This window comes from Aquarana catesbeiana, linkage group LG03 (assembly GCF_042186555.1).
Source record: "Aquarana catesbeiana isolate 2022-GZ linkage group LG03, ASM4218655v1, whole genome shotgun sequence".
In the NCBI taxonomy this organism is placed as follows: domain Eukaryota; kingdom Metazoa; phylum Chordata; class Amphibia; order Anura; family Ranidae; genus Aquarana; species Aquarana catesbeiana.
This window is the reverse complement of record NC_133326.1, coordinates 305,319,020-305,327,892: the sequence shown is the minus strand read 5'-3', so window position 1 is coordinate 305,327,892 and position 8,873 is coordinate 305,319,020.

Genomic DNA, 8,873 nt, shown 5'->3' with positions numbered 1-8,873 from the left:
GTTATTACAGCAGCAGGAGGGGGTGCGGTGGGCCCTGACACAGAGCTGACAGGCAGGGATGGGAGGGGGAAAGGTACAGAGTGAGACAGAGGAGAGCTGCAGATAGCGACTGACGGAGGCATGTAAACTGACCATGGTGTCAGGGCTCAGCAGCCATGATGAACCGTGGTCATTTTACAGATGGGAGGGTGGAAACTGGCAGGATCAGCCAGGTATTTCAGGTGTTACAGGGGGCCAAATTACACAGCACAAGCACTGTGCTGTATAACATGCTTTAAAAGGTCCACACAAAAATGGAACTTCCGCTTTTCGGAACCCTCCCCACACATTTGGCCCCTTTCAAGGGGGAGGGGGGTGCAGATACCTATATAATACAGGTATTTGCACCCGCTGCTGGGCATAGACCCTTGCAGGGGGTCTACACTACTTTCCCCCCTCCCCCCTGCTGTCTGCTGGGAGACACACGGGTCCCAGAGACAGCAGGGACCATTCGGATTGCGCAGCGCGACTTCAGCTGCAAGGCTTCACTTCCTGATTCCCTTACCGAAGATGACGGTGGCAGCATCCGAGGACCGTGGGGTGGTTCGGCCTCGGGTGTCAACACCGCGGGCTCCCTGGTCAGGTAAGTGTCCTTATTTTAAAAGTCAGCAGCTGCAGTATTTGTAGCTGCTGACTTTTTTTTTTTAAATTTGGTGGACCTCCACTTTAAAGGAGCAGGATACATTTTTATTTTTTGTTAAGGTTAACAAACGCTTTAAAGTCACTGCTCCCGTTAGCAGCCGTGTCCTGCAGGACTTGCCTTTGAAGTATGCAACCTGTAGGGCAGGCGCTACACCAGCAGCCGCCGACACAGCTCGCAATAGTAAGTGCCGCACACTGATTGAGGCTAAGCAGAGGCTCGAAGCAGAGGCACTGCAAAAGATAAAGATGCAGCCGGCTTCCCCCGGAATGATTCACAGTAGCTCCGTGTGGCTCGCTGTGGGGGAAGTGACATCATGGGTCAAAGTGCAGCAGGAGCCACGTGGAGCTACTCTGAGAAGTGCAAGGAACAGGCAGCCTACTACATTACACACACCCCGGCCAACTCGTTAGTGAGGCTCTCAAGCAGCAGGTACAGCCAGGGGAAAGAAAGCATCACAATTAATGGGGTGGGGACTTAAATTTATTAATTTTAATTAAAATATGTAATGTAAATGCCATAAACTAAAATGAGAGATTCACAAAAAAAAAAAAAAAGAGTGATATGTAAAAAGTGGTGTTCAAGATTCATACAGAACACAAAACCTATATATCTAAGTAATGGAAAAAATACTACATTATTAAGACTAGGGATTATCCCGATGTTTGAATCGAATGTAAGTTCGACTCGAACATTAGCTGTTCATTTGTTCATAGAACAAATGAACATATGGATCGCTCGCGGCAAGTTCGCCTGATCGCAGTGCATTGACGGCTGCTGATTGTCCAAAGCATGCACCTGACCTGCATGCTTTGGACAATCACAGCGCGATGTGCTTTGAGAGCCATGATTGGCCAAAGGCAGGGTGTCTTTGGTCAATCATGGCTCAGGGGCTAAGTCCACGCCCCACAAGGTATAAGGCTGCTGCTTACACAGCAGCCGTATATAGTGAATGAATAGAGATTAGGCAGGTAGTGTAGTGTGCAGTCAGTCAGTGTAGTGTATATATAATACAGTTCAGAGTATATAGTTGTCGGGAACCATGAAACAGACGGAGACAGAAAATGCAGTAAAAATCACATCTTTTAATAAAATGGTATAAATGATACAACTGGTAAACGTAGTCAAAACATAGCCAGGGTTCAGTGGCCAAATCGGGTAGTCAGAACAAGCCAGGAAATCGGGGAGCCAGATATCAGCGTAGTCAGAGGCAGCAGGCAGTATCAGGAACCAGAAGGGACGTCAGACAGGCAAGTCTTCAACAGGAACACAGCAGAGAGTCTCTAGATAGGTTTGACCAAGGAATAGGCAATTGATTAAATGAACCAGGCAGTTTAAATAGCTAAGAGGGGCTGGCTGTGGGCTTGACTGACGAGCAGAAGATAATCAACAGGTGAGCCACTGTGGAACGATGAGTTTCTGGCAATTAACCTGAGCATAGAGAAGGAAGGGCTGAGAGCCCAACCCTGACAGTACTCCCTCCTCAATGACCCCTCCTCCTTGGAGGACCAGTAGGTTTCCAATGAACCAGGTACTCTATGTGCCCACTGAACCTATGGGAGTCAATGATCGATTGTATCTCATACTCCTCGTGGTTCTCGACCTGTACTGGGCGAGGACATTTTACCGAGGTGGTAAAGCGGTTGCACACCAAAGGTTTAAATAAGCAGACATGAAAAGCATTCAAAATAAGCATATTAGAAGGAAGGTCTAATGCGTAAGACACTGGGTTGATCCTACGTAGAATACGGAAAGGCCCAATAAATCGTGGTACCAGTTTCAGTGAGGGAACATGGAGTCGGGGATACAAGATGACAGCCAGACCCTCTCCCCAACCTGGTGGGAAGGCGCAGGTAGGCGGTCAGCATGGAGTCTGTACCTCTCACTGGCACATCACAAGGACTCCTGGGCCTGCACCCAAGTAGGGGGAAGATCGCGGAGGTGCTTCTCTAATGCAGGTATTCTTTGAGGAACAAATGAGTCAGGCAACATGGATGGTTGGAAACCATAATTCGCCATAAACTGAGACAATCAGGAAGCGTTTTTGATGGCACTATTGTAAGGAAACTCCACCCAAGGTAGGAGGTCTGACCAGTTGTTATGGTGGTCACAAATATAGCAGCATAGAAACTGCTCCAAGGCTTGGTTGGCGCGTTCTGCAGCCCCATTGGACTGTGGGTGATACGCAGAGGAATGGGAAAACTGTAGGGGTGTTACTGATTAAAATTTTCGTGTTCGATTAATCAACTAATTCGATTAATTATAACGCACATACAGATCCAACTACTTTTAGCTGATTTAGCACCGTTGCTATGGTAATGGCCGAAGCCGGACATAGCGGGGCATGGCTAGGACGTCACACGTCATAAACTCAGCCTCACCGTGCCCATAATCTCAGCCTTACTGTGCCCATAATCGCAGCCTCACCGTGCCCATAATGCAGTCTCACCGTGCCCATAAACTCAGACTTACCGTGCCTGTAATCGCAGCCTCACCATTCCCATAATGTGGTCTCACCGTGCCCATAGTCACAGCCTCACCGTGCCCATAATGCTGACTCACCATGCCCATAATCTCAGCCTCGCCGTGCCTATAATCGCAGCCTCACTGTGCCCATAATGCTGTCTCACAGTGCCCATATTCGCAGACTCACTGTGCCCATAATGCAGTCTCACAGTGCCCATAATCGCAGCCTCAGTCAGTGCCTGGATTACACAGCCTGTTGGCATCTCCTGCTGTGTGTCTCGGAGCTGAGAGTGAAAACTTTGGCCGCACTGTGAGAAAAGTCCCGCCCTCCTCCTAGATCAGGTCGTGTGATAGACAGAACACTGCGTCTCAAACTGTGTATGACATATAGTGGAGGAGGAGGAGGGAGTGGAGCTGCAGCCACAGCTTGGCCCAAAGTGGCCCCAGGGCAGGCAGCCTACCGATCAAAAAAATGAATGATTAATCGAGGAATTAATCGTTAATTTCCGCAGCCCTAGAAAACTGAATTCCTAACTGTGCACAAAAGGCTCTCCAAAACCTGGAGAAAAACTGGCTTCAACGTCAGAGATAATAACTTTGGGTAGCCCATGTAACCTAAAGACCTCCCGAGCAAAAATGGATGCCAGTTCTTTGGATATGGGCAACTTATTTAGTGGAATACAATGTGACATTTTCGAGAACCAGTCAACCACCATAAGAATAACTGTGTTGCCTTGGGAATTGGGTAACTCCACAATAATATCCATAGACAGGTGGGTCCAAGGCCTCTCTCCATTGATAATAAAGGTAAAAAGTGCAGCCCTGAAACTTTAAGTGAACAAAGATGATTGAGTGGATCTCACAATGGTTAATACAAACAATGTGGAGCTCTAATGAGATAAATACTCAGTGATTTTGTATGAAAAAAAAAAAATCAAAAAGAAAACAAATTATTTAAATAAACATTGAGTCCATAGGTGAAGTGGAAAACGTAGTGAATCTAGATGGCCCTTACAGGGACATTCGCCAAGTGTTCATAACTAAGGATGGGCGAACCGTTTGGCCCGAGCATAAGTTCGCACCAAACTTTCGCTGTTCGGTCATTCGGTAAACAGCCGCACAAACGGGTCCTTCGACCGTTTGTTCGCCCCCCCTCCGAACCAACCACAATGCATTGCGGCGCTGAACAGTGCACTGCAAGCTCTGATTGACTGAAGCAGTGAAAGCTTCAGCCAATCAGGGCACAGAGCAATGTCAGAGTCATGATTTGACACTGTCATCCAATCATGGCTCATTCCCGCCCCACAGTATAAAAGTATTCTTTCAATAGCAGCCATTTTCAGTGTGATTTCGGCATGGAGAGTGCTATTAGTTAGTGTGCTATACTGTGCTATTTTGCTTCAATTGTCGCTGTCAGTGTAGAATATTAGTTTAGTGTCAGTCAGTCTAGGGATAGTGTGAGTGTAGTGAGGAGGACCAACATTCAGCTTTGCATAGTGTGCAGCTAGAGTAGGGACAGCTCAGATAGTTTTACTGTAGTGTAGTGAGACCATGTCATTTATACATACCTTAGTGTAGAGTAGGGACAGTTCCGATAGTTTCACTGTAGTGTAGTGAGACAGTGTCATTTATACATACATTAGTGTAGAGTAGGGAAAGCTTGGATAGTTTCAGTGTAGTGTAGTGAGACCGTGTCAGTAATCTTGACATTAGTGTATAGCTAGAGTAGGGACAGTTCAGATAGCTTCAGTGTAGTGATGGTTGGACACCGTCTATTTGATTGCGTTACTGCCAGTTTAACGCCATATCGTATTGCGTGCGTTACCTCCAGTTTAACACCATATAGTTTTGCGTGCATTACTGACAATTTAATGCCATATAGTTTTGCGTGCGTTACTGCCAGTTTAACGCCATATAGTTCTGTGCGGGTTACTACAAGTTTAACACCATATAGTTTTGTGCCTTACTGCCAGTTTAACGCCATATCTTTTGCGTGCGTTACTGCCAGTTTAAACGCCATATAGTTTTGCGTGCGTCACTGCCAGTTTAATGTCATATAGTTCTGTGTGCGTTACTACAAGTTTAACGCCATATAGTTTTGTGCGTTACTGCCAGGTTAACGCCATTTACTTCTGTGTGCGTTACTGCCAGTTTAACGCCATATAGTTCTGTGCGTCACTGTACGTTTGGTGCATTATATTGCAGTGTATTATATTGTATCCGTGGAGTGTGTCTGTTTAGTGTGAGTGCTCAAATTAAAGGGCACCAAACACCTCTTTACATTGATTAAAGTGCATCTACGTACAGATTTCAACTTCTCCTTTACATTTGCTTATAAGCACCGCCCCCTCCCTCCCAATAATGTCTGTGAGGACAACAAGGAGAAGAAAACGATCCTTTGGCACTGTAAGGGGGCCAGCAACAAATGTGTCCACAGGCAAAAGTGGACATGGTGGTCACTCCTCAGGCAGGGCATCATTTCCTCTGTTTAGCGAGTTTGCCCGTGCTATTCAGCCACAGCATGTAGAGGAGGTGGTGGACTGGCTTACTAAACCTTCCTCATCCTCCTCATCCTCTGTCACACAAGCAGAGACAAGTGTGCAGTCCCCTGCAGTTGCCAGAGTGGATAAACCTGCCTCCTTGCCAACATCTATTCCTGCCATAGCCCTAACATCAGCTATTGAGGAGTTATTTGACCACAGCATCAGCCGCTTGCTCCTTGATGATGCACAGCCATTACTGGATTCAGATGCTGGTTCTGAGGTTGAGGATGACAGGAACATGAGCCTAGAGAGAGGGAGGAACACTGGTAGACAAATTGGCATTCATGTTCCCCAAGCCGCAGTGTATTGCCAAGTTGTCTCCAGTGGTAATGATGAAGATGGAGGAGATGGAGATGATGGAGATGATGATGATGATGATGGAGATGATGGAGATGATGATGATGTCACTGATGCGACTTGGGTGCCAGATAGAGCAGAGGAGGTGTCACGGAATGTCCCACACTCCGCTTGAGTGCTTCTGTCAGTATACCACTTCTTTGTAGTCTGGATACAGATATCAGATATTCCAACCTCTCTGAGCACAAAACAAGGCGACACTTGCTTGTCGCTAACATGGACTAACTTTATTTAGAATCAAAATTACAAGACTTTATATTCCGTTGGAACCTCCTCTAACAATACAACTGTAACCTAATTAACATGAGCTAATTATCTAATCCTTTATACAGCCTAGGTGACTACGTCTCCTAGCTCATTGACTATTCAACACACATTACCATAAACATCAACACAGGGTTAATTAGAACAAACAACAATGAGTTCAATACCCTTAGAACCTGTGAGACTAAACTAATTTACATTAACCACATTATAGCTGACATCAAACAGGTGAGTGGAGTTGATGACATTAGCATCTTCTCACAGTATGAGTCCCAACAGTATGACTCAGTCTCTATTGCTACTATGGCAAATACAGGGTCCCCAGAGTCTGTGTGTCCTGGGGGAAAAGGACCCGAAGCCAAAGTAACAACACCTCAAGGGTAGCCCAAATGCCAGGGCCCATAATCTGTAGGCAAGAGGCTCACATTCAGTCCCCTCCAAAAGCCTCTATCCCAGGTGAGTCTGTCACAGGAGGAAACTGAGGTGAGGCGGCACAACCCCAAGGAGGCCGACATCAAGAAAGAGTAGAGAGAAGCCACCCTATTCCATCACATTCTGTAGCTGTTATCCACTCCCCACAGCTCAGCTGTCTGGGCCTTTTTCAGCACATCTGCAACAGATCACACTGTTGCTATCTGCAAACTGTGTCACAGGCACATCAAACGTGGCAAAAACACCAACCATTTGGGTACCACATGCCTAACAAGGCATTTAATGTCCAACCACTCAGCCCGTTGGCAAAAGCACCTAAAAGCCACACAAAAGGGGCATAAATCTGTTCCTCCTCCTCCTTATCCACTTCAGCGATACAGAGTCATTACCCTTCAGCAGCCTCCACTGACAGGGATGATGGTATAGCACAGGGTGTCCAAGGTCCTAGCAGCTCATCTACCAGCAGCACACCACCAGCTGTAGACTGTAGCCGGCAAATTTCTTTGCCCCATCTTCTGCAGCGGAAAAAAAAAAAAAAATACAGTCCCTACCACCCACATGCCCAGCGCCTGAATGCAAGCTTGTCAAAGCTGTTGGCTCTCCAACTTCTGCCTTTCAGACGGGTGGATTCTGCCCCCTTTTGTGAATTCTCACAATGTGCTGTACCACAATGGTAGGTTCCCAGTCAATACTACTTTTCACGTAAGGCCATTCCATCTCTCTACCATCACGTGGAAGGGAATGTTCTGGCATTGTTGGGCAAGGTAGTCAGCCGTAAAATTCACCTTACTGCTGACACGTGGTCCAGCAAGCATGGGCAGGGACGATATATTTTGTGCACAGCACACTGGGTAATGCTGCTTGCAACTCGAAAGGATGCAGGACAGGGCTCAGTGCTGCAGCTTGTTGTGCCCCCACATCTCCATACAGCTGGTGGTGATGATGCCAGACCTGTGAGCTCTATCCCCTCCTCCTCCTCTGCCACCTCCATGCCCTCCTCTGCAGAATTGTCCTATGAACATCAGGTACCCCCTAAGCATTCTAACGGCTTTTCCCAGAGTCAGGCTAAAAGGTGCCATGCAGTGTTTCAGCTGGTGTGTTTATGGGACAGGAACCACACTGGAGCAGAGATTCTTGCAGCTCTTCAAGGACAGGCCCAGAGGTGGTTCACACCACGCCAGCTGGAGCCAGGAATGGTGGTGTCTGATAATGGCTCAAACCTCCTGTCTGCCCTTAGATAGGGAAAGTTGGCACATGTGCCATGCCTGGCACATGTCCTCAATTTGGTGGTGAAGCGTTTCCTAAGTACCCAGGGTTGCAAGATGTACTAAAGCAGGCCAGAAGAGTCTATAGCCACTTCAGGTGGTCATACACAGCCAGTGCTCAGTTGGCTGAAATTCAGTGGGAATTCCACCTGCCCATAAACCGCCTGATTTGTGACATGCCCACCAGGTGGAACTCAACTCTGAATGCTGCAGCGGCTATACATGCAGCAGAGGGCCGTCAACAAGTACTTGTGACAGTACTGCACGACGACAGGCTTTTTTTCCCCACGCCAATGGCTGATCATTAAGGATGCATGCACTGTACTGTCACCATTTGAGGAGGCCACAAGAATGGTGAGCAGTGACAGTGCAAGCATCAGGGACACAATCCCTGTTGTGTTCCTGCTGGAGCAGACTCTGCGTGGCATTATGGACAGGGCACTGGAGGCATAGCAGCAGGAGGAAGAGGAGGACTTCCTTTCCTCTCAAGGCCCACTTTATGCAGACACCATCATTCCTATGTCACAGAACACACAGGAGCAGAGAGGGGAGGAGGACGAGGAGGAGGATTCTGGCACTTTCATAGGCTTTGAAGAAGAGGAAGACATGCGTCAATCTATAAGCGATGGCTTTCCAACCCCAGGACCCTTGGGAGTAGTACATGGCTGGGAGGAGGAAGTTCCAGATGCTGTCATCCTGAGTGACCTGAGGATTCTGCTTCTCAAGCCTCTGCAAATTTGAGGAGCATGGGCAACCTCATGCTTCAAAGTCTGCGAAAGGACCCAAGAATATGTGGCATAAAGGAGAAGGATGATTACTGGTTGGCAACCCTACTTGACCACCATTATAGGGGGAAGGTCTCTGAAC